This window comes from Rattus rattus, chromosome 6 (assembly GCF_011064425.1).
Source record: "Rattus rattus isolate New Zealand chromosome 6, Rrattus_CSIRO_v1, whole genome shotgun sequence".
NCBI classification, from domain to species: Eukaryota; Metazoa; Chordata; class Mammalia; order Rodentia; family Muridae; genus Rattus; species Rattus rattus.
Genome location: NC_046159.1, coordinates 44,123,175 through 44,147,966, shown reverse-complemented (window position 1 = coordinate 44,147,966; position 24,792 = coordinate 44,123,175). Strand labels below are relative to the sequence as shown.

The 24,792-nt window shown below is 38.9% G+C and overlaps 1 pseudogene; it reads left to right on the top strand.

The window, feature by feature from the left end:
• Window positions 1–23,683: 23,683 nt before the first annotated feature.
• LOC116904299 lies at window positions 23,684–24,049 on the top strand (annotated as a pseudogene).
• The last annotated feature ends 743 nt before the right edge of the window (window positions 24,050–24,792 follow it).

Genomic DNA, 24,792 nt, shown 5'->3' with positions numbered 1-24,792 from the left:
AGTGGAGCTGAATGTGTTCGAGAAGTTTTTTTTTAAAAACAATACAAATTTGATCTTGAAGATGGAAACTAATAATATGAAAATATTTTCTTTTCAGTCTTATCAATATAGTGATATAATAGTCTATATTGTACTTTATAAAATGTATTAAGTACAAATTATATAAGATATAATACTTCATATTAGTCATTAATACTTATTTTAGTTTTCAAGTATTGAGTTTTATGACATGTGGGTAGAAGTTACAGCTGAATTCTTATATCTGAAAGCAAAGCCAAATAAAATTTTCATCTTTTTACTTTTTCTAGAATATTTTGAAAAAATTGATAGCATAAAGGATATTCTTAATTTTTATATTTATGACAAATAATACAAGAAATACTATTTTAAATGATTCTTAAAATACTGCCTAAGGTTTCCCAAAGTCCTCTTTCAATCATTTTATACTTATTTTTTGCCCTTTGAAATAATGACTGTGTTATCATTTCTAAGAATAAATGAATATTTAATCACTAACAATTCTTTACAGCTTTGTTTATGCACAATTTATGGTTTAGATAAATTCCTCAATAGGACTTTCATTGAGTTCATAGTAACTTCATTGAGCTCCAATTACAATGTCACTTTTAAAATTATCTTGTTCTTATTTGTAATATGTATGCTTGTCAACTTGACTATATCTGGAATGAAATATAATCTAGAATTGGAAGGTATACCTGTAATCCAGATCTTGAGACTGGAAACACAAGTTTCTGACTTGGATATTGGCATGGAGATCTTGAGGCAGAGTGACCAGAAAAAGCTTAGGCCCAGGTAAGGTAGCACATGCATTTAATCCCAAGAGGCAAGGAGACCTCCGAGTTCAAGTTCTGTCTGGGACAAAGGAAGTACCAGGCATGTTGGTACATACTTTTAACCTGGGTCACACCGTCTGCTGGAGACCAACATATAAGGACATTGGAAGAAGGAAGATTCACTCTTCTTCGACTGCCAGCACATTTGTTAGAACCTACTTCTACAGAAGATTGGCTAAACAATTAGCCTCATGGGACTGAGCAAACACTAGATTCTTGGACTTCCAATCCACAGCTGCCCATTGTTGGGTTAGTTGGACAACAGACAAGAAGTCATCAAAATAAATTTCCTCAATATAGAAAGACATTCCATAAGTGATTCTAGAGAACCCTGAGAACTATGCATAGGAGAATGAGCAAAGATATAATGGACTACTAGGTGAGAATGAGGCTTTAATGGAGATTAATTTCATATAATCATTTAAAGCCCAAGAATCATGTCGTTTAGCAAAGTTCCTTTCTCAATTTCACAGCTACATCTTGAAGAGGCAGATAAGTACAACTGTTTGATTTTCTGTTCAGTTTGTCTCAGGCAATTCTGAGATCACTGAACAGTGTTAGGTACTGAATTCATGCTCTACTTCCAATGATTTTCTTGTCTGTTAAGCTCCAGACAAGCTCACTTTAGCTGTTCCTCTATACAACATATTTTTTTTTTATTTTTTAAAGATTTTGAAATAATGTGTGTTTGTGCATTGTGGATGTAGTTGTGTTTATGGTGTGCATCTATGTAAAATCTGTGTTCATATGAATGGATAGTGATAATGAGGATAGTGAATCAACAGGTGTTCGTGACTTGACTGATGTAGAAGCTGGGATCTGAATCCCATCGTCATGACTGAGCCACAAGTCAAGTCTTAACTGCTGCTCTGTCTCTCCATCCCTGGCATACCTCATATCTCACTGTGTCATTCATGACCACCACCGCAATTTCACAACTTAAGAAATCTAGATCAGCAATATGAATTTTATTCATCCTATAGATCGTAACCTGCTTTGGAAATCTGAATTTTCTTGGAAGCAAATATATATCTTTGCAAGTCACAACTTGCCAGTGCTTAAAAATTTTTGCTACGGTAGAGTTTCATTTTTCTTGCTCATTTTGAAATATAAGCTACATGCAAAGGGGATATTGTTGTCATAGACAGTGGAGTGAAAAATTGCTCTTGAATCTGCTTCTTGCCAGAGAAAGGGGAAATATGTGCAGGCTATGGGTAAACACATTCTCACTGTGAGGTTTTGATTTTGAAACTGACACCAGGATAGATTCTAGGACCAAACTGTCAGGGCAGCAATGATGATTATAATGAAGGAAGGAAGTGGCTCTCCATCTTGTAGAGTCTGTAGTGCAAACAAGTTCCCTATGATTTTCAAGGGAAGCTCATTTGTAGTCCCCATGCTTTTAAGTGCCCACAGTTGACTTTCTTCACCAGTACCTGACATAGAAGCCTGAACATTAGTGTCCTGGTTAATCAACTTCAGCTCAGGGGCGCCTTTGTCTTCTGCTTGTTCCTATTTTCTAACCACCCATAGGTTGACAGAGTTTTTTAAGTACAATTATCTTATTCATAATAAACATGTGCACCCCTCATTGTAAAGGTTATCGAGACAGTGACAAATTTGCTTTCTTTCACTTTCTGCCATATTCATTGACTACTCTTCATTTGCTGCTTTGATACATTTTTTTATAGATTGCCTGTATATTGCTCTGCAACATTCTTCCACAGAGGCAATAAACATACAATAAATGTTTAGCTGTGCCATGGGGGAACTGTACATTGATAAGACATTCAAATAAATAAATTTTCACTTTTAAAAGAAACACACCACTTACAATGAATATGTGTTTCCCTTTAAAATAAATATGCAATTTTATGGAAAAGACAGAGAAATATTGGGAACCTAGATCTGTGTTCAGAGCTCAATACAACCTCCTCTAAATAGTAGCTTTTTCAGTGATGAAAAATGTATACTTTTTATTCACGTGAAAATTAAAGCCATTCAGTGTTAACTGAAGGCAATGGAGGCTATTGTTATTACTTATGTCTGTGGAATTCTGTAGTTTGGGTAAAGTAAATGTATGTGGTAACTACTTAGAAGCAGGAACCCAACTTGTAAGTCCTGCAATATTTACATATTCTCATAGTCAATTTTATGGATTTAATAGAAAATATCCCTTACGGGCTCAAGGTTTAAAAACTTGGCGCTCAACTGGTGGCAATTCATTTAGACCACTTAGACATTTTAAGAGGCTGAGCCAAGGTAGAATAATTAGGAATTTTTTTGTTGTCGTTTCCTTTTGTTCTGTTCCTAGAACAAATAAACAGAACAAAAACCCTCTGCCGTATGTCCCTACCACTGTATTGTCCTGTGTTGTCCTGTACAAGAGTGTAGGGAGAAGCAACAGTAGACTGAATCCCATGAAACTGTGAGAGAAAAAAAAAGCATCCTCTAGCAAGTTGTTCATATCAGGCATATTTTTTTCACACCAACACAAAATTAACTAATATATTTCCTTTACACAGTTTTAAGTAGGAGATGGTACACTAGTTACGGGTACTTCTGTGCAAGCATGAGGATCTGAGATCTGATCCCCATTACAACATGAAAAGCCAAATCATGCTGTGGGTCTGCTGTAATTCCAGCATTGACAGTTGGAGACAAGAGCATCCCGTGGGATCGTTGGCACCCAGACAAGCTGATAAATGGTTAACTCACACTGTGAGAGACCCTGCCTCACAGGATCTAGGGAGAGATTGATACAGGAAGATCCCTACTGTCTTCATCTGGATTCTACATATGTGCTTGCGAAGGTACATTTACTTACTATACATGTAAACACGTACATTCTTTCATTATTCCTTGATAGTAATAAAAGATGCTATACATACAGTTATGATTTTATTCTCTACCTATTTACTCAGATCTGGGCTCTTCATTTTCAGTAATTTCTATGTTGCTTTACAAGGAGAAAGGTTTCTCTGGAAAACTGAGTTCAGCAGTGTGACACTTTAGATTTATTACGGTAATATGTTAGTTTCAGCTGTGGTTTGGTGCTTCGAGTAGCTGCCCCTGGGCCAGACATTTAATCGAGGTCTGTTTAACCTAATAAATACCTGGCAAATGCCTTTTGAATTGGTTTGAGACCTGCAGACACCCCTGAGAGGAAAGAGCATGGCAACAGAGCTAATGGTATTTTAGGAAGCTTCTCCTTTCTTCTGGAAGACAATTTGCCCTTTCTCACCGAATAACAAATGAAAGTGTTCATTATCAGGTGTTGGTAAGCTAAGGCCATGGGCCAAATCCAACTGTTCCCCTTGACTTTACGTGACCTTTGAGAACATAGTGGCTTCTACAACCTTAAGTACTCAAGGAAAATTGGGAGGTAACATTTCTCAATTTGTGAAACATTAAATGAAATCCAACCACAACCGAGGTGTTGTTACAAAACTCTCCTCTCCTCCTGCACATCAGATCTTTGTCCCCATCTCACACTACAGTAGGAATGGTGAAAGCCTGCCAGAGGGAACTCATAGTCCACAAAGACAGAAGTCCTATTTTTTACAAAATTGTAACTGTGCAACTTATCTGGAGAGGTAGCAGAGAAAGGAGCAGGATCCATTCATCTCATGAAATCCACATTCTCTTGGGAGATATACCAACCCACGAATCCACAAATCCACAACATTTTCTTGAATGGTAATAAGTGCTAGGTAAAAAAGAAAAAAAATGTAATAGAGTTTTGCTTTAAAAAAATGCCTAAGATTAGGGTCAAAGCAAAGTTACAGAGATGTTTGTAGAACTACCGAATGTAGCCACAAACAGAGGTAAGAGGACCAGTCAGAAAGTGCAGAATGAAGATCCCGACCCTGCAGAGATTGAATAATCCTTGATTGCTGTGGTTCTCAGCCTTCCTAATGTTGGAACCCTTTAATACAATTCATCGTGCCACGGTGATCCACAGCCATAAAATAATTTGTTACTTCATAACTGCAATTTTGCTACTGTTATGAATCATAATGTAAATGTCTATTATGCAAGATATCAGATATGCGACCCTTGTGAAAGGGTTGCTTGACCCATAAAGGGTTTGAAACCCAAAAGTTGAGAGCCACTGTCCTGGAGGGAAGAAAAGGCCTTCAGATGAGGGAGAGTCATAGATGAAGGTAAATTATGAAAATTGAAGAAAGAAATGATAGCGTTCAGTGCATGTTCTGAGCTTCTCACTCTTAAACATGCTCACTTGATTCCTTTGAAGTTAATTTTCAAGTCCTGACTACTTTGTGTATGCCTTACAAAATGTCATATGACATCTAAACAAAGATCATGCACCACTAGACTCTTTCTGGAAAATCAGTTTGACACGAGCGAGCCTTCTGCGAGCTGCTGCTACCTTCCTTCCAGCTCTGTGCAGAGCCACCTTAGAATTGGGGAGTTTGCATTCTGTTTCTTCTCACAAGAGTAGAATGGGGCAATTTGATTGTTATTGAAGCTGGGATGAGTGCTGCACGGACAATGAAAGAGTGCGACCTCAACATCAGTGTCCAAAAAGCAACACAGCACTGAGTGAACTGAAATGGAAAGGCCCTTAGCCAGCTTTACCCCTTACTGCTGATGCGCCACACTTAAAGGCTGCTGGAGCAGTGAGGCCTGCAAGAACCTATAGCACTGAGCATAAGTGATAATGAATATCATAGTATTTGCATTTATATAGCATGCTTACACTAGGAGCGTGACAGGAACTCGGCAAGGTGAGCTGATCAGATGCTATTATCTGTGTTGGACAAAAATATTCCCCAGAGGCAAGAGTTTGTGAAAAGAACTGAATGAATGCAAATGCAAGATGATGAAGCCAATGAGGCTCGGAAATAAGAGCTAGAATGCAAATGCGCAGCGGAAATGAAGGTGCAGGAAATATCTGTTGTTTGGTTTGGTTCCTTCTTAATTCTTGTGTTGTTCATTTTATTTTTGAAGTGAATCACCTTTTAAAGTTTACTTCTCATGGAAGCCTCAAGCTTAGATGTCTAGGCAGTTTATCAGGAGACAGGAATGGTTGCTCGAAAGAGGCGTGGGCATCACTTCCCGGACTGCCTGCGTCCACGTGACTGATCATCCTACAGCAGCGATGGTCGTCCAGGTAAAGAAAAGCTGCTTTTGCAGAAATGCAAGCACAGCACGCGTGGATGCCAGCATTCCTCAGTAGAAGTTGAAAAACCAAGGACGTGTGCTCTGTGGAATCGCTGCCTTTTAATATTTATGAGGAATTTCAAAAGTATGAACAATTCCCTAAGGCTAAGAAAAATTCCTTCTGAGGTAGCTGTGGTTCATAGGCTGCCAGTTCTCAGAGGTCCTCGTGGGAATTCAAAACTAACAGTCACCCGCTTAGGAAAATATTGAGCTGGGTATGATGGCTCACACAGATTGTCCCAAACACTGGAGTTCAGGAGTTAGGGAGAGGTAGAGAAGGAGAGGGAAGGGTGTGTGGCCCGGGGTCAGGGATGGGGGCTATAGAGAGGGAAGGAGGGAGAAGTAGGAAGGAAGAAGAAGGAATGGAAAAGGAGAAGAAAAAGGAGGGAAAGACTATAAGAAGAGAGAGTCTCACATAGTAAGAGTCTAATAACTGTTTCTAGAGTTATTTCCCCCCAATTTCAGGGATAGCCTTTTGACAGGAAGCGGGGGGAGGGGTGTGTGATCTCTGTGAGGATCCTCGGAGTCTTCAGTAAGACACTGAAACCTTTCATAACTCTGGTTTCAACTTTTACATACAGTGCATCCAAGGATGACCTGTAGCACTAAAAATTAGTTAGACACAAATAGAACATGTGAACTCTTCCCATAAAGACACCACTACGGGAGAGAGCAGGGTGACTCTGCCTCTCCGATGTCAGTAGCTTTTCCTTTCGTTTTATAGATCTATAAATTCAAGTGCCCACAGACATGATGGCCGTAGAAGTAATTTTATACGTAGTTTGGTGAAAAGGAGCATTAGACCTGATTTAGCCAGTGAGCTAAATCTAATGTATTATGAAGGCACTCGTTTTTCAGCATTTCCACAGTGTGAGAAATTGGTGAAGGGCAAAAAGTATGAATTTTGAGTTATCATTAATAACCCCAAACTATACACACCTGTAAGATGGTGGGGAACAGTTATCCTACTAAATCCTCTGAGGCAATCCTGTGTTAAGATATCAAGGTGTCAAGACTGTTTCTTTTCCAATGAGAAATATATGGGCACAGAAAAACAAGATATAATTATCTCAACCCCACAGAGCTAACGGCTTGTGAGGTCTGTAAGGATCCTTAAATATCCAGTTGGCGTTCCTAGAAAAACAAAAACATAAACTATAGATTCAAAGCTTGAATACACACACACACACATATACACACACTTTAAATATGTCAGACATTCTTGATTTAGTTCAAGAAAGTTCATTCTTTCTATTTGCTTTTCTTTCTATGTATCTCGGTTTTTGTTTGTTTGTTTGTTTTGTTTCTGTTTGTTCATTTTGTTTTGGTTCAGTTTTCTATCTTGAGGCACTTCAAATGTAAGGAAGTAGATGTCTTTTAGAAGGCCTGGTAGAACACCCGTTGATCTCAACCCATTGATCTTGGCGATGCAATTTGATATCAAAAATAAAATTGCTTAAAGAATTTGAAAATGTTTTCAACATTTCTTTGCTGGGAGTCAATTTATCTCACCAGTTATCCAAGAAGTATTCCTTCCTGGAGGAATACAAGCTTATGGAGGTAAGAAGGAAAGGAAAAATCACAGTCTATCGCGTACAGAAAGAGCTGCTGTCTGCATCTCCGTGTGTAGTATGCACTGTGTTTCTCGTGAGAATGAATGTTTTTACAAAAACTTACTCCAAACATAAACAATACTCTCATTCAGTGATTCTCACTCTTTCACGTATATTAGAGTATATTGGAGTAACAATTAGTGTGTAGAGACTAGAATTAAAAAAATTAATTTATATAGAATATAGGGCAAGAAAGTAAGTAGAACGAGGGTAATAGTGATCTAGTTTTACGTGTGTGGATGTATGTCAGCATACCATGGAATGTGACTTTGTAACATCACAAAAAGTGCTAGGAAAAATGCACTAGCCTGAGTTTCTCACCTTTTACTATTATGAAAGCTAACCCAGTAGGGAGGAGCTCATTTTCAATCCCAGAACTTAGGAGGCAAAGGCGTGAGGTTGTTGGAAGTGTGAGAGCTGCCTAGTATACACATTATGTGTGAGTGTGTGTGTGTGTGTGTGTGTGTGTGTGTATGTGTGTGTGCTATTTCCATTTAACATAAACTAGCAGATATGGCCATTGTGAATCCTTTCTGGATATTGTATTAATCAACCCCCTGGTTGTTAAATAATAAATTAATTCTGTTTTTATTTTCATACTTCTTTGTAAGGTTGTCACAGAATCTTTCCTTATCCTTCTAATTATTTCAGTAGACTGACAGGGGTGACAGAAAACTTAGTGTTTCCTCCATCTGTGAATTTTTAAGAACTCAGCAGTGTAGTTTTTTGTTTGTTTGTTTGTTTGTTTGTTTTTCTTTGTTCTGGAAACTATGCCATTTTAGTGTGTTGCTCTCTGTGCTGGGAAGAGAACTGGTTCCTTGCTCAGAGTATGTGACAACTTTCTATGGCAGCTTCCATTCTGCTCACCCAGCAGGAGTTATACATCAGTTCAGATCTTTATGGGACGTGGTTATCAATCCGTGATATTTCTGTATACACTGAACCTATGTTCAGGCTTCTCTATCCTCAAAAATGAAGATGTTGTGTAGATTGTGTCTTAATGTATTTGTCATGAATGCAAGCTGATTCATGAACACCACAGGCCCCTCTCACAGTTCCCTGTTGCTTTTGGTTGGCATTGGTGATGAATAGCTTCTTATTCAAAGCCTCTCTTGTAGGTCTTGTATTTGCATTGATTTCGGGAATAGAAATAATGGCAAGTTCAAAGGCAAAGGACATGTGATCACACTTTCCATTCAGCTCTTTTGAGTCACTATACTTTATCCATGATCATTTTTAGTACATTTGACTTGGAGGATAGTTCGAGGCACTTTAGAGAATTAACCTCCAAAGATTGGTTTGGAAGTCGGGTGAAATCCTTTCACAGAGTGGCTGCAGTTCCTACTCCTTGTTGGCTTTTCGCAGTTTGAAAACTATCTTAGTTACCTTCCCCTAGCTATGCTAAAACACACTGACAAAGGCAACTTGAAGGAAAATGGGGCTTGTTTTGATATACAGTCCCATTAAGACAGGATGCATGGTGGCAGGGAAAGCCTTGCAGAGGGGTGCTTGACAAGATTAAGAATCTAGCTGGTCGTGTGAGGTCCATGCTCAGGAAGCAAGATGGATGCACTCTGCAGCATGATTCCCTTTCTGCATGTTGAACAGGCTAAGACCCCCTGCTCTGGGAACAGCTTTGCCCATAATAAAGGGAAGCCCTCAATATACATAAGTGTCTAGAACAATGTCTCTCTGGTGACTCCAGATTCTGTCAGGTTGACAATCGACACCAGCAGTCACAGATACCCTGTCCATTGTTCGCCACCGCCATCTTGCCTTGAACCAACATATGGAACTAAAAGATATAAAAAGGCTTCCAGGATTATGAAAACTTGGTGGCATTTTAATTTTGTGCTTTAAGACTCAAATTATAGAGAAGCGATTTATATGTTCCCTGGCAAAAATCTCACAGTTTCTTTGCATTCCTATGCAGCCTTACCTCATTATATTAAAGTTACACATTATAGAGATCTCTATGTCTGCAACATATTTCTGAGATAAAGGTCTGAAATTTATTTTTCATAAAAAATAAGGTAAAGTATATCCAAAGACCAAGAAGTTATGTCTGAGGATGAAAGTGGTTCTTTTGAATTAGACTCTTTGTATTTCTTCCATAATTCGATATGAGGGCTGAAAGTGGTTCTTATAATTATTTCTCGTTGATAGACACTAAGAGTTCCCTGTAAATCGAAAAGACCATGCCAGCAGGTGGTCACTGTCCTTAAGGGCTTTTCTGGTTTCCCATCTTCACTCAAAAGCATGGAAACAGTTCAAAGGAACTCTGTAAAATATGAGGCCAAAATTCACAGACGTGTACGCAACTAAAAGCAACTCGGCCGGCTCGGTGTGAAAGTGTGCGCTCTTTTCAGAGGCCTCTCTCATCTGTCAAGGTCACGCCTGACTAGCTATCATGCGCGAGGCAGCAAAGTTTCTCCAGCTTCCACACACAGGCAAGACACTCAGCGTTTCAAAATTCAATCTCATTGAAGAAATTAGAAATAACTCAGATTAGAGCGCCCTCTGGTGGACATTTCTGGCCATGTCTGAATGCAAATCACAAGGAAGAGAAAATGATGCAAAATGTGTTTTGGAAATCGGTGCTATACAACGGATTCTCTTCTTAAAAATTAAAAAAAAACCTTAGAAGATGAAAATATGCTACAAAATAAACCTACAAAAGCCAATAAGACGTGAAAGATATATTTATCCATCTTATTTCTGATTAAGTAAAAATCCTACTTAAAATTCGTTAAAGTATAACCTGATTTATAAGGCACTACTTTATGATTATCCTCAATCAAAACTGACACTATGGAACATACTAGAAACGAGCAACAATCAATGAAAATCTCCTGCCCACCACACCTTCATGCAGTGTTTTCCGAGACTTTTTTTTTTGACATAAAAATATTAGCAGACTGAGACGACATAAAAGTCAAAGTATTATGTCCTTGCCTTGACCACAGAAACCTAGATGTATGCAGAGTAAAATACAATGACTCTCCCATACCTGCCTGAACCCTTGGTAGAGATGTGTTTCACTAATAAGTGCTGTGCTCTATGCACAACGATCATAATCATAAAGAAGTCTGGAGAATTTTTAGTTTAGAAGGTTGATACAAAAATCCAGTGCCTCTTATTCGTATGGCTATTGAAATGTCCAGTTTCTATTTTTCCACGTTGTAATCATCATTATTGTACAGTTTAGCTGCCAACTACTTAGTCACTGCCTCCACATGGCTAATCACTTATCCTTACTGATTGCGAGCGCTTTGAAAACAGAGAACAGCTTGCTAACTTTCCACACCTCTCTAACAATGTCTCATACCCTTCTTCCTACATTGTGCAGCTTTCCTGTTTTTTTTAATGTGCACTGGACATTATCCTTCCAGTTCTTTGAGGGCCCCATGGTAAGGTCCAGAGTAGGTGGCCTCAGGAATGCCGGCAGCGGCTGGTTAAAACTCTTGGGTCCTGAGCCTTAATTGTGCTTTAATGCAGTCTTTCTCTAAGCGCCTATCCTTTTCTCCCACTCCACTACTCCTCGTTCACTATTCAAATTCCAGTCAGTTTTGTCTGTGAATGAGATGCACTTTCCAGAGCCGGTGATCTCAGTATGGCTATTTACTTGGGCCAACAAATTTGTATGGAATCATAAATAAATTCCATTTGTTCAGATTTATTCTTCAGGCTGACATTTCCTTTCATTAAGAATGAAGCAGACACAGAGGTTGTGTTACCACCCACAGAAATGGAGGTTTCCATTCCGTGTTTTAACTGTGATGCCTTCCTCTGATAGTTTGTAGTGTCATTTTATTGTTATAAGCGTTAGAATTGCTACTAAATATTAGTATTTTGAAAGAAAGTGGAAAAGAGAGTAGTTGGGGTTTACAAGAGGTAAATCATTTGGGAAAGGGGGGGCGAACGCGGAGGAAAAGCTACGAAAATACACTTGGTTGGAAAAGATCAGAATGCTGTGTAAAGCCTTGTATGCTAATTATTTAAATTAAGAACATATTCCAAGCTTGCATTATTCATAAATTTTGATTTCTTTTGAAATGATGATGAGTACATCGACATAGGATTCTTGGGATTTTGTTTTCTATACAGTCTGAGAAATGGCTACGGAGCCTCTTTCAGAAAGCACTAGGTGAGGTTCAAGGAAATGGTTTGAGCTCCTCTCTTCTAAAGGGAGGCAGAGGTTGAAGCCTGAGTCAGCTCTTTCAACCAGGCCGCCTTCTGCTTCTCAGCTTCTGTGTTTGTCCTGAGACAAACAGAGCGAGCGGTTTTGAGAGCTTTCTTCTGAGATTATGCATTTGTGAAAACCTAACTGAAACAGAATTACACCAACCATCCCTGCTTCAAGAATACCTACCTTTTGGAGTGATTTTTATTTCTTCTTGGTGTATCTTACGAATAAGAAAAACTTTATGTATAGTTTTTAAAGTTTATATATAGGCTGATTGTTAAACTTACCCCCATTCTCCCATATGTTTACTCTCCAGACTGAGGCTATGGAAAATTCATAGAAACCTTTAAGCACCCCGTGCCTTCTCCCCGCCAAGTCATGACCATTTAAAGGTAACTCCACTGCTGTCTAGCAACAGTTTAATTTTGCCTGGTGTACTTTACACGAATGGACTCAGACAGAAGGAGTCTCCTGTATCTAGCCCCCTTTGGTGAGTATTCTATTTACAACAACCAATCAAATGAATGTGTGTGCTACTGGTTTACACTATTTCAGACCCGTGTCGTGGTCTGTGACTGTATTCCAGTTTATCAAATCCACTATGAAATGCAGTTTTCTTTTTTCCCATTAGGAGACGTTATGAATAAATATGCTACAAATGTTTATATTGTAATGATAGGCATACAGACATAGATATACATTTTGGTGTAGCTCAAAGTGCACACAATGCTTACTGCAGTAAGTTGGGGGAAATGACCATCTCAGATCAGATGGCTGTGCATGCTACCTCGTTGTGTGCCATGTTTCTCTTGAACATACCAACACATAAAGAATGATTGAAAGAAAAAGAACATTTGGAAAATCAACTAATTGGGAAAATAAAACCTCTTTCCTCGGTTCATTTACTTTATGTTCATGTTATAGAAAGACCATCAGGTTAAACACACGACAAATAGCTATGCAGTCTTCATTCAGTGCTTCACAGAGGTCTGTAGGTCTTCCAGCAGTGACTCCCATGTCTGCGACTAATGCACGAAATAGGAGGTGATGGCTGTTTTAATTGATTTCACTGTCACCATCATCATACAACTTACACATGTATCCACTGAAAATCCATGAAAATGCTGAATACATAACGTTTCTATTTATCAACTAAATATTCTCAAACTAGAAAAGCAAACAACATGAAAAACGTCTCTACTCTAAATGTGACAGAACCACTAGACCCCACAAGACCAAGCTAATCAACGTTTCATCATGGTGGAGGGAAGAGGCGAATGAGACCCCACCCACAGCTCGGGCGTTATTAACAGTTGACGACCAGCAGTTTTCTTAGGGGTATTTTTCTTTTATTTTTAACCTACCCCAGTGGGTGGCCCCAAAGACAGGAGCGCATGGCCAGTACGGATTGGTCTCAGTGGTTTTAAAAACTAAACAAAGAAAAAGACACAAAACTGTGGTGCAGATATGAGGGAGAACTGAGGGAAAGATGGAGAGACAGGGTGTGAATGAATTTGGTTGAAATACATTTTAGGTGTTCATGAGACTCCCAAAGAATAAATTAAAATTATTATATTAAGGGAAAGGAGGATTAGAACTTTTGACATGCTTACTGCAGTAAATTCTAAAACAATAAATATTATGAAATAAATGCATACAAACAGCAAAATGTTAGGGCTGGAGAGATGGGTCACCAGTCCAGAGTAATATCTGCTTCTTCAGAAATCCCAGCTTCACTTTGCAGCACTCCCATGGCGGCTCACTGCTGTATTTAACTTTAATGCCAGTGTATCCAGCATCAGCATCTCCTTCTGGCTTCCACACACAGTATACATACATGGCACAAAGACATACAGGCAGGCAAAATGTTCATACACATGAAATAAAATGGGGAAAAAAGTACACATACTTGAGGATTATCAAAACTATTTTTCTTTCTTTTTTTCTTTTTTTTTTGGAAACACACCTAAACATTTTAATTTTCTCCAACTGAAGTGTTGTCTTATACATCTATGTCACTGTATAAATATCATATTCAAGCATCCATAGAATACCTTTGCTTGTATTCTCTAGCGGTGTATGAGTATTCTTATTTTTCCTCTTTAGAACGATATATTTTCAAATGAAACATCGTATACATGATATTTCTGATCCTTCTATTTCTATGTACTAGAACTATTTCTATTTCTATTTCTATTTCTCCTACATTTCAGTCTGTCATCTTGATTCACGTTACCGGATACAGACACTCATTCTGTTCCATTTAGGAATTAATTCCTTAATGGTGATTAACTGTGGGTGGGAAGAAGAGATCCCTATAAAAGAGATTCACTTCCGATGGATCCCTATAAGTAGATTCACTTCCTTCCTTCTACACCTGTGGCACTGAGTCTCTGTGAAAGGCGATTATGCTTTGCGCATGCACGGTACCCAGATTGTTCTTTCTCTGTAGGTCCTAAGTATCTACTCCCCCTGAAGGCCATTACTGCTATACCAAGGACTAACAGAGCAGCAGTTCTTGAGTGATTAAATACACCCTCTGGATCTGGTACCAGCCAAGGACACTTTCATTGCTTGCTGCCAAATGTTAGTCAGCATTTTAGGTTTGAGGGACTGTCTGCCAGCTGAAGTGGTTAGCAGCAGGAGAAATCCAATCTAAATTAAATGTGAGCATATTTTTGGAAATCCACATTTCTATATGAATGTTCAGCCTGACAGACTTGTACAAGAAAAAAAAATGTCAGTTGGCCTATGGGTGACAAACCCTACTAGTGATGATGCTTATAAGAACTGAAACATTAACCGTTCATATCTTTAGAATCACATGTTTATGATCACTAATACCATGTATTTCTCTTCATTGAATAAAAGTTCCTATAATAACACCATATAAAAATTTAATAGGTTTGTAAAACCTTATTCATGGTAACCATATCCTTGTTTGTCTGCAATGATTGTGTTGGTACAGTGAATATGAATTGAAACGTTTTTAAATAACCAAGATTTAATGCAGTGAGTACCTAGACTGTCATTAATGCTAAGCAAAAGTTATTTGTTGACAAAAAATGTCCTCTGTATCTATGTTAAGAGTTGAAATCATTGTGCTCTGTTCAACTTCAAACACCATCCATTTTAACAAACCTGTTTTGGACAATAAATGTCATAAAGCTTTCATTAAGATTAGATTGCTGTGTCATTTTAAGCTTACACCTTGAAAATTTAAGATGCTCGTGTGGAAATTAGAAGGTGACAGTCCTTCTGTGCTATCTTTTATTTCATTAAAACAATGTGTAATTTAAAATGTAAATGTAAAAGAATTTTTCACAAGCCTTCACGCGTGAACACATTTCCATATCTTTGACACATGGTATTCCTACACGTGTATGTATGATTCAATATAATGCACTGAGACATAGTATCATAGATATAGTAGAATAAGGAAATATGCTAATTAAATGCCACTTGCTACAGTCCTTTCTGTTCCTAAACAATAATGCTGTCCTTGTGATACCCAACCTCGAGTTTGGCTGGCAACAATCCAGAACGTAGTGGCATGCCCATCTATCAAGACTAAGGACCGCGTGTCTTCTTCCTCGCTGTGTTTGGAGTGTCTGCTTTCCCCATCTGCAAGTTAGCACTGTCATATCAAGGACTAACAGCAACTCATTAGTATTTAAAGCAGCCACTTGCTCTGGCAGCAGTCAGGAGCACTTCCATTCCTTCCTTCCACATATTGCTTTTGTTTTTGAACTATGACTGTACTTTCATGGTGAGCTTTGCAGCGGGAAGAAAAACTGTTTAAACTTAACCATCCGGAAAACATCATTTATATAAGGAAGTATCCTTATTGCCCTGTGTAGTAGCACACCTGTAATCCTAGTACCGCGGAAGCAGAGATGGGGACATCTTGAACTCAAGGCCAGCTCCAAAGTAGGAAGACTCTGACAAATAAGATAAAAATGTGTTTGTCTACAAAAATCACTGAATGAAGGATTTCTAGGAGAAGAGAGATATATAAACTGTCTACGGAAGAAATCATAAAGTCATACCTGGCAATCGTATACAAATTTTGTTCCTTTTAGCCCTATGTCTGTTCTGGAAACTCACTTGATAATCAGAAGGGAATTGTCTGTGTTTATAATGTGTGCTCTATAGCATGCAGGGCCTCCCTAATTTTCATCAAAACATATTGAAGTTCATTTTTGGAAGCCTGCAAATGAGAAGAAAACTGAGGACCAGTTCTTCATCTGGACTGAGAGTTTGGGCTTTAAACCCAGGCATCCCTGAGCTTAAGTGCTGATTCTGGGTTGCTAGCAGCATAATCAGAGACATTTTCTTCCAGCGGTTTTCATCTCTCATAATCCTTCCACATCATTCCATGAATTCATAATTTACCTCTTGCCAACCCCTCCATGCTCAGCAAATATTCTCATCCTTCCCTCCATTCCGTTGCCTGAATCATTGTTTTTCTTCCCAGCCAGTCTGTTTCTTAAAGGTGGTTTTCTAAACAGAAAAATAAAGAGCAAATAAGGCAGAGGTTGGCAGGCAAGCCGGAGAGGTTACTCAGTGCTTAAGAGCATTTGCTCTTCTCCCAGAGGACCTGAGTTCAGTTCTGAGCACCCATATCATGTTGCTCTCAACCATCTGTAACTCCAGATCTAAGGGAGCTCTGTATACAGAGATACATGTACACATAAATACAAATTTAAATGAAAACAGAAGGAGAAGGATGTCGCCCAACATGAAAGAACAAGACGGGGCGAGGGTAGGAAAGGGAGGAGAGAAAGGGAGGAGAGGACGAGAACGTGAGCCCCTCCAAGCCATTCTTCCACTCAAAATAACTTTTTATTTTTCTCAAAGTTCAAAAGCTGTGGTTCTACACGCTGTGCTTGGAACTCATACTTCCCTGTTGTTTCCTGACTTCCACCTTTCTTCGCTGCCCATGGTGACTTGCTTCTAGCCAAACTCTGTGTATTGATTGCTGTCAAATGGACACTTGAAACACAGCCCTTCCTTGACCCTTTGCATATGTTGGTCTGTCTGACTCTGCTATTTTTTCTCTAGTAAACTACTTGTCTGATACATTAGTCAAGGCTGGAGCAGAAAGCAAATGTCCTGAGGAGTCAGATGAAAGCAGGATGAGTGGACATCAATCCAATGTCAGTTTTTAGTAGGTATTACTTCGGAAAGTTAAGTTTGGGAAGATGAATAAAACAGTGTTAATAGCGACTTTAAGAAGGGGTCAAAGATATGTTTACAAGGTTAAGTGTACTTGTTGGTCTTTCAGAGGACTGGAGTTTGGATCCTAGCACCTACCTAAAGCAGCTGACAACCACCTGTAACTCTAACTCCAGGGAAGCTGCTCCCCTCTTCTGGCCTCTAAGAGCATCAACACACATATGCTATATTTGCACAGACATGCATGAATACAAAATAAAAACAAGCCATTGAAGATAGACATTCTGTGAGTTGCAAGCAGAAATCTAAAGGATTTAAAGGAAAGGTCATGCATTAAAACTAGACCAAAAAATGTCAACCATCAAAAGGCGCTCACAGCTGATCTAAGAGCAATTATCCAGAGAGTTGTCATGGCAGGGGACCCACAGGCCTCATTTTCCTTGCTTTCTCCAGTGTCCTGGAAGTCTTCCACTGTGCAAACTAAAGAAAGGCACAAGATTAAGAGAAATCTCCTGGGATTATGTACATAGGTCACTTTTCAGAGACAAAGAGGTACAAAAAGACAGAATAAATAGTGAAGGGCAAATGGGACACATACGACAAAGGGGGACAATTATTTTTATATGGTGCTAAGTCTTCAAGGACAGTGCTTAATTTCCTTACATATGGTGCCGGCCCCTCATGCATGCAGGTACTGAGCGGAGATATCCAAATCTGTGTCTAACTTCTGAGTGAGCTCATGACATTGGGATGTGAGTCCATATTTTATAGCAGCTAATAATAATAAAGTCACAATCCATGTCAAACACAGTTCATATTCTTTCCCCAAGCCTTGGACCGGTTCCTCCATCCGTAATAGCCGTGGGGCAAATGTGTTGATTCCATAAGTAACTGCAAATGAAAATGCTCTCCCTGGCTGACATTCTACAAGGCTCCTTTGCTGTTCATGAGCTACAGTACACGTGTTTTCCCCATATAAATTCTCTAAGGAGTCATAGTGAGATGGCCCCTATCCCTTCTCCGGTTAGGAAACTGCTGAAACACCCTGAAGCAGCAAGTGGCCTGGACAAAGACATATTGCAAACTGCTACCAGGGTGGTGATTCAAATTTCAAGTTCCTGACTGAGGCTTGGACAGATTGACTTCATCCAGTCTCCAGAGAGAGATCACAGCTGGCCAGCAAAATACAGCAGGACCTGGCATAACCTCAGCTTCCTCAAGGGGTCCCCATGGGAATCCAGGACCCACAGAAGAGGGGGCCTCTGACTGGGCTAATTATCCCGATCCAGCCCAAGCATCTGGCAACAGAGCTGCCTTCCCAGGAGATAACCCAATGCTTCGCTTCATTTCTGCTTCCTTGGCTTCCAATTTTTTTTTTTTTTGATATAGCCACACACGGATCTGCAGCTAAACACATTGCTGCTTAGGGGGAATCACGAATTAATGAAATGTGTGGCAGCATTTATTACTACATAGGAAATGTGTTCTACTGGTTAGTAGAAATGCCAAGGTGATTACAGATAATAGAATCAGGGCTCCCCAATGTTTCCCACAAACTGTCCTCATTCTCCTTGTCACAGAAGGCACTGCCATTGACAACTTCATAGGCTGGTGAGCCCTAACCTAGCGATACTCGGGCAAGAGCTAATTTCTGTCATTATCTGTCATTATTGCCTCTGGAAATGTCTCTATTTAACATTCGATAGCCCTTAGGACGAGCCTTGTGATTTCTTTGCTTCTGTGTCAGAAATAATTTTAAACAAATAATGGAAAAATCCCATCAAGATTCTGCCTAGACATCTGTGCCAATCAGGAGATCACAGGTGCTGACTTCAACTTTCGGAAGAAGAAAGGGAATGAGCAGATTCTAATGGGCAAAGAAAGAAAATGTTTTTCCTGGGGATGAGTACATCAACTTTGCATTTATTCTATGAGAGTTGATTCTTTCCTTTAAAGAGCAGGTATGCTTACTTATTTAAACAACTCCCCATGTATATTTTTAAATGGAAAGAGAAATTAGGTGAATGTAAACTGATAGTTCAATAGAGACCGTTCCTGAGGTTACACCAGGCTCTCTGCTAATTTAGTCACACCGTTCACATTCTTAATGTCTTCTGCCACAAAAGGACTCACCAGGGACAACACTGTTAACTCAGTGAGAGTCTTAGAATGCCCTTTAGACCACAGAGGCTAAAGTTGCTAAAACAAAGACCACACATTCCCCAAGCTGGTGCTCTGTGCTGTGTCCTGGGAAGAAGAACAAGTAGCTATTTACTCCAAAGGGCGCACAGAGGAAAAACCGATGAAATCATTCCACCTAAGTCTACCTTGGAGAATCAGTGGGTTTCTTGAGTTTACTTACAGGAGTGTGGGTGACTCAATGGCAGATGAATTAAAGAAAAAACACACATAGGAAGGATAATGAATCGAGAAAGCTGCATCCTTACTGCTCATAGCCACACTTTCCACTGAACAGTGTTCTCCCAGCAGTCGTTGCTGCTTTTCTGAGAAGCCTTGTGGATTTGGGGGCCTCATGAATTTCCTGAGCCTTGTATGTGTCATCAGCTTGACAAGTTTTATGAGCCCTCCTTCTTGTGAGCAAAACCATTATTTGAAATAGGGGGAGGGAACTATAGAACAGTCTGTTTCTGGTCATGGTAGAATTTGGTGGAATTTTCTTTGACTCTGTGGCACCTGGACCCAGACAGTCTACCTTCATCAATATTCTGTTCCTACCACGAAATACCAAGCTACAGACAGCTTATGAAGAAAGGAGTTAATTTTGGTCCAACATTCGAGAGAACTAAAACCAAGGCTCCAGCGTCTCATTGGGTTTTGGAGAGATCCTGTGGTGAAGAGGCAAAGGGACACAGGCTAGGAGAGGGGCACGTATGAAGAAGGAAGTAGCCGTCATAGCAACTGACCTGCTTGATAATTCAACCTGCGAATAACTAAGCCATTCACTCAGGAACTGCATTAATTGCACACGCACTTGATTGAACATGCACAAAATCTTCCTGGAGGGACTGTGAACTGCTTACTTGTAGAACTGTCATCACCTCTAAATATCACTGCCTTGCTTCACCAAGAGGTTTGGTAGGAAGGGTGCGTGTTTAACATACAGCACTGCCCACTGCATTCACAGATCACTGCAGTTTAATTAGCGTGCGTCTCATCCTGCAGAACAAGGCCCCCTCCTTCCCAGAGAATTGTTTTTGCTGTTCTTTCCCATTGGCGAATTATTTCTTCACTCATCAGGTGGTGGCTTTAAGCACATATGATGGGTACAACAGCCATGTAGTTGTGGCATGCCACTTTGCTGGCAAATACCTGAGTTTAGCTCAATGCACGAATCATAGTTCTCTTGGACTGACGACACTCAGCTATTTTCTTCTTATAAAGGAGTTGAGTGGTTTTGACTCATTGTGCATGTAATTTTAAACAGAGTCTGCTCATTAATATATGCCCATGGGCTGCTGCAGTCTAAGTAAAACATTTGAGTTTACAGATCAATTTTTTAAAAAGTCAACATCATAACAATATTCAGTTGCCCAGCACATAAGCAACATGCAACTCTTCGTTTACTTGAATCTGCAATTTCTCTTATGCAATATCATTTATGTAGAGTTTTATATGTATGTATACATATTAAGATATAATAGTTTGTATATTATTCTGTATTTTGTAAGCAAAGGTGTGAGATGTATAGAAAATTACAAACCTATGTCTGTTTTTCTCTACTCTTATATGTAGTTTCTCCTTAAAGTTATACCCTGGCCTGGATTACCGGAACAGGGATGTATGAAACTGGCAAGAACAAATGTCTTCATTTTTTGTAATGATTTGAAGGGAGGAGCAAATACTTGACCATTAATATGATGTTTGCTAGAAGTTTGTTTTAATAAAATCACCACAGTGAACTCACAAATAAAAACACCACACGGCTAGATGAAAGTAGCCATGGAAACATTTGTCAAGTGGCAAACTCCAAACATCTCAGTGAACCTTGACAGTTAGAACAGCCATTCTGAAGCCATGAAGCACAGGCTTAGAGGTTTACACCCTCACTACTGATGATATTTTACCCACTTATCCATTGCAAAACTAAAACAGCCGCAACAGATTAGTTTTACTCTTAAGTGTATTTATTCACTTACTGTCTTTGCATGTGGGTGCACACACATACACATGACACCGTGCATTTAAAGGCGAAAATTCTCTCATTCTACCATGTGATTCCTGAGGAATCACAGCATTGTGCATCTTGGCGGCAAGCACCTTTGTCTACGGAGCCATCTTTTTGGATAACAGAGTTTTTAATCCTGAACATAATGCTAAAATATTTTCAGGTAGTTTATCCTTTTAGAATGTCTTATTCTTTTGCCCCTCACACTTCTATTTTGTTGGTGTACTAAATAAAATATATTGATTTTTTAAAAGAAAGAAAAAAATTTTGGAATGGGGGCTGGGAAGGGAAATTTGTCTGGATGCACCATAGGACATAACTTTATGAGATTTCTAAGATTCCAAGCCCTGAAATAATTATAAGGATAGTCAACATCTGCGAAGGCCATATACGATGAAGAATTAATCGAAGTTGAACCTGGTCCCATTTCTTCTTTCTCTTGGACCCTTACACTCAATAATATTAATTGTTCACATTAACTTCAATTGTTAACTTGGCCCAGGATTAGGGAGCCTCTTTGGAAGAATTGCTTCTATAGGACTGGCCTGAGTATGTGTCTGGAGAACAGGTTCTTGATGGTAATTAATGTAGAAGGCTCCACCATGGTATAGGCAGAAGCATTTCCAGGCAACTATGTCTGGGCTATATAGGAGGGGTAGCTAAACAAGCCAGGAATGCAAGACAGTAAGCAGTATTATAACCTATAAGATTTAACCTATGAACTAAAATAAGCCTTTCACATTCAAACTTGAGAATGGAGTCACTAAGTTATAAGACGGGTAAATGTTAAAGTTAATGCCATTTTTTTCTTGCAAGAAATTTCAAGATATAAAAATTTCTATGTCTCATCAACAAACCCTGGTTTATATTTCTTCTCAGAATTTATCAATTAACTGTATAGTGTTCATTAACGCACAGAGAGAAAGTTCTAGGTTTTTGTTATAATAATGAAGGTAGCAGTGTTTTTAACAATCCTGATTCTATGTTTTAGTAACTAGAAAGAAATTTTTCTTTGGCCTGTGCATACAATTGAAATGCTTAGTTTTTTGTCTGTATGTACATTTAAATCAAAAAGTAATGCCACGTTGCTTTCCAAGGTGGCCTAGCTTTTTATTCTGTACATGTTTACTTTTCATTTATTATAATTCAGCATTCTGTTACGTAATAACCCTTTATATCTTCCATTCATTAATTGGCACTTAAGTTGCATCAAGCAACGTTGTCCTTTGATTTTGGTTTTGTTTTCCTTGTTTCATCTTTCTTTATACTCAGGACATTTTATGGCACCTAGTGGTCACTCAATAAATAATCAACTTAATCAGTGCATGACGCCAGTTAAGAAACTCATGGGAAGATTTGCAGGGGAAGCAATAATACATTTTACTTCTAGCATAAATAAAATGCAAATGTAAACTTGCTAAGAATTTCAGAGCAAAAGCTATATGTTGCTTAAAAACAATAAAAACATACTTCCCAGAAGAGTTTGTTAGATTCATTAGCATAAAATGCAAATATGTGCTGAGGAAATGAAAAAGCCAGCTTGCCTAGAAGTAACTTCTTACTCTTAGTTACCTACACCAATGAGGAAAAATGATCACACTTATGTTCCTGATTGGCTGATATTTATATATGACTGTAGCACGTAGTTCATTGGTCAGGTGCATGTTTCACATCTAGGCTTCCAGGGAGTTGTTTATCCTGGCAGTAGAAATAAGGACACCTTAGGGTAGTAGAGATCAGTCTTCCAGAGACATGGAGTGGCTATTTGACCTACATTGGGGAAATACTCACCCTAAGCCACCTGGGAGCATGCTTGGAGATCGATCGTTTTTTTAAGCTCACAACAATATTTCAGGGCCAAGTCCAGAGGTTTCCAACAGATATTCTGAAAGGAAGATGAGTTACACACACGGGAAATAGCTCAATACCTCCTTCATTATGAATTCTTAACCAATTCACCTCTCTATGAAAATTATTCATGGGTTGGGGTATAGTTCAGTGGCAGAGCACTTGCCTAGCGTGTAGAGGGACCTGAGTTCAAACCCCAGGAAATAAAAGGAAGAACCCATGCTCCCTTTTAGCTTGTACTATGTGGGCTTGCATATGTAATGTGACTCATTCAGTTTGATTCTACCTCTTAGAATAGTCAAGAATGTGTGAGTTTCTAGACTTTGTCATTTACAGTATATATCTGTAAAGGTAATACATCTATGATTTCTGCAAATTCTTGTGACAGACTGTTTTGTTCAACTGCTCATTTCATAGTCATCAGGATTCACTATTTATATTTTAGGAACAAAGAAATTTTGTCTGTTGTAGAAATGGCCTCTAAATCACATTGATTTGCTTTGTCCAGTGGAACAACATCAAATTATTACAAGCAGGTTTAAAATAGTTTTTCTTGTTTTTTTCTCACTCCCCGGCCATTTGGCAGCTGATCTTGGTCTGGAGTTGTCTGGTACCTAAGGCAGGAAGATGATGGGCTGCAACGGAAACAAAAAAGTCTCTGGAGTCAATCAACAATAGGCTCCAGCTTGTTATGAAAAGTGGAAAGTACGTGCTGGTGTACAAAGAGACTCTGAAGATGATCAGATAAGGCAAAGCAAAGTTGGTTATCCTCACCAACAAATTCCCAGCTTTGAGGAAATCTGAAAGAGAGTACTATGTCATGTTGGCTGAAACTAGTGTCCATCACCACAGAGACAATAAGACTGAATTGGGTACAGCGTGTGGAAAGTACTACAGAGTATGCTCACTGGCTGTCATTGACCCAGGTGATTCTGATATTATTAGAAGCATGCCAGAACAGACTGGTGAGAAACAAACCAAGAAATTTTTCCTTTAATAAAATTTTGCTAGAGCTCTTTTTGAAAAACAAACAAAAAGGTTTTTCTTTTTAGGCATATCTATTGGCCTGTGTTAATTATGCACTATCATGGGCTTTACTATTACATACTTCCCTTTGTCCATAATGCATTTCAATTATATTCACCCCATGTAAACTTATTTCGTTCTCCTCCTTCTCCCCTTCATCTCCTTTCTTAAAGAATTCTTTAGTGATGAAGCATTCACTTAATCATTGTTGCAGATGACCCACAGCAGCTTTTTGGATAATGCTGAGCAAATCCACTGTCGATGGGGTTGGAAATGGAAGATATCTTAGATATTTAAGGAGAGTGTCTCTCAGCTGCCAAGCAGGTGAGTCCGGCAGGACAATCTGAATTCAGCCATTCTACTTCCTGATCAAAAAAATCCATGAGGGAACCACCTAATGATGAGCACTGGGATGCTCTCACGGAATTCTGTCCTAAGTAAGACAACATTTGCTTATACTTTTTGAGTAATGGTCTACAGCAATAGCTAACTTGACCATACATTGCCTGAACAAGCAAAATAATAACCATGATCAAAATAGCAGTAATAAAGAAAGTGTTCATAAAAGAGACATCAAATGACTTTATAATTGAAGCATTTAAATGCCTAGGAAGACCAAAGTTGAAGGGAAAAATTGTAGAAATCTCCAGTAACATGAAAATGGGTTCATAATGTTTCCAAATTATTTTTATATGGAAATTGAAATTTTTTCAT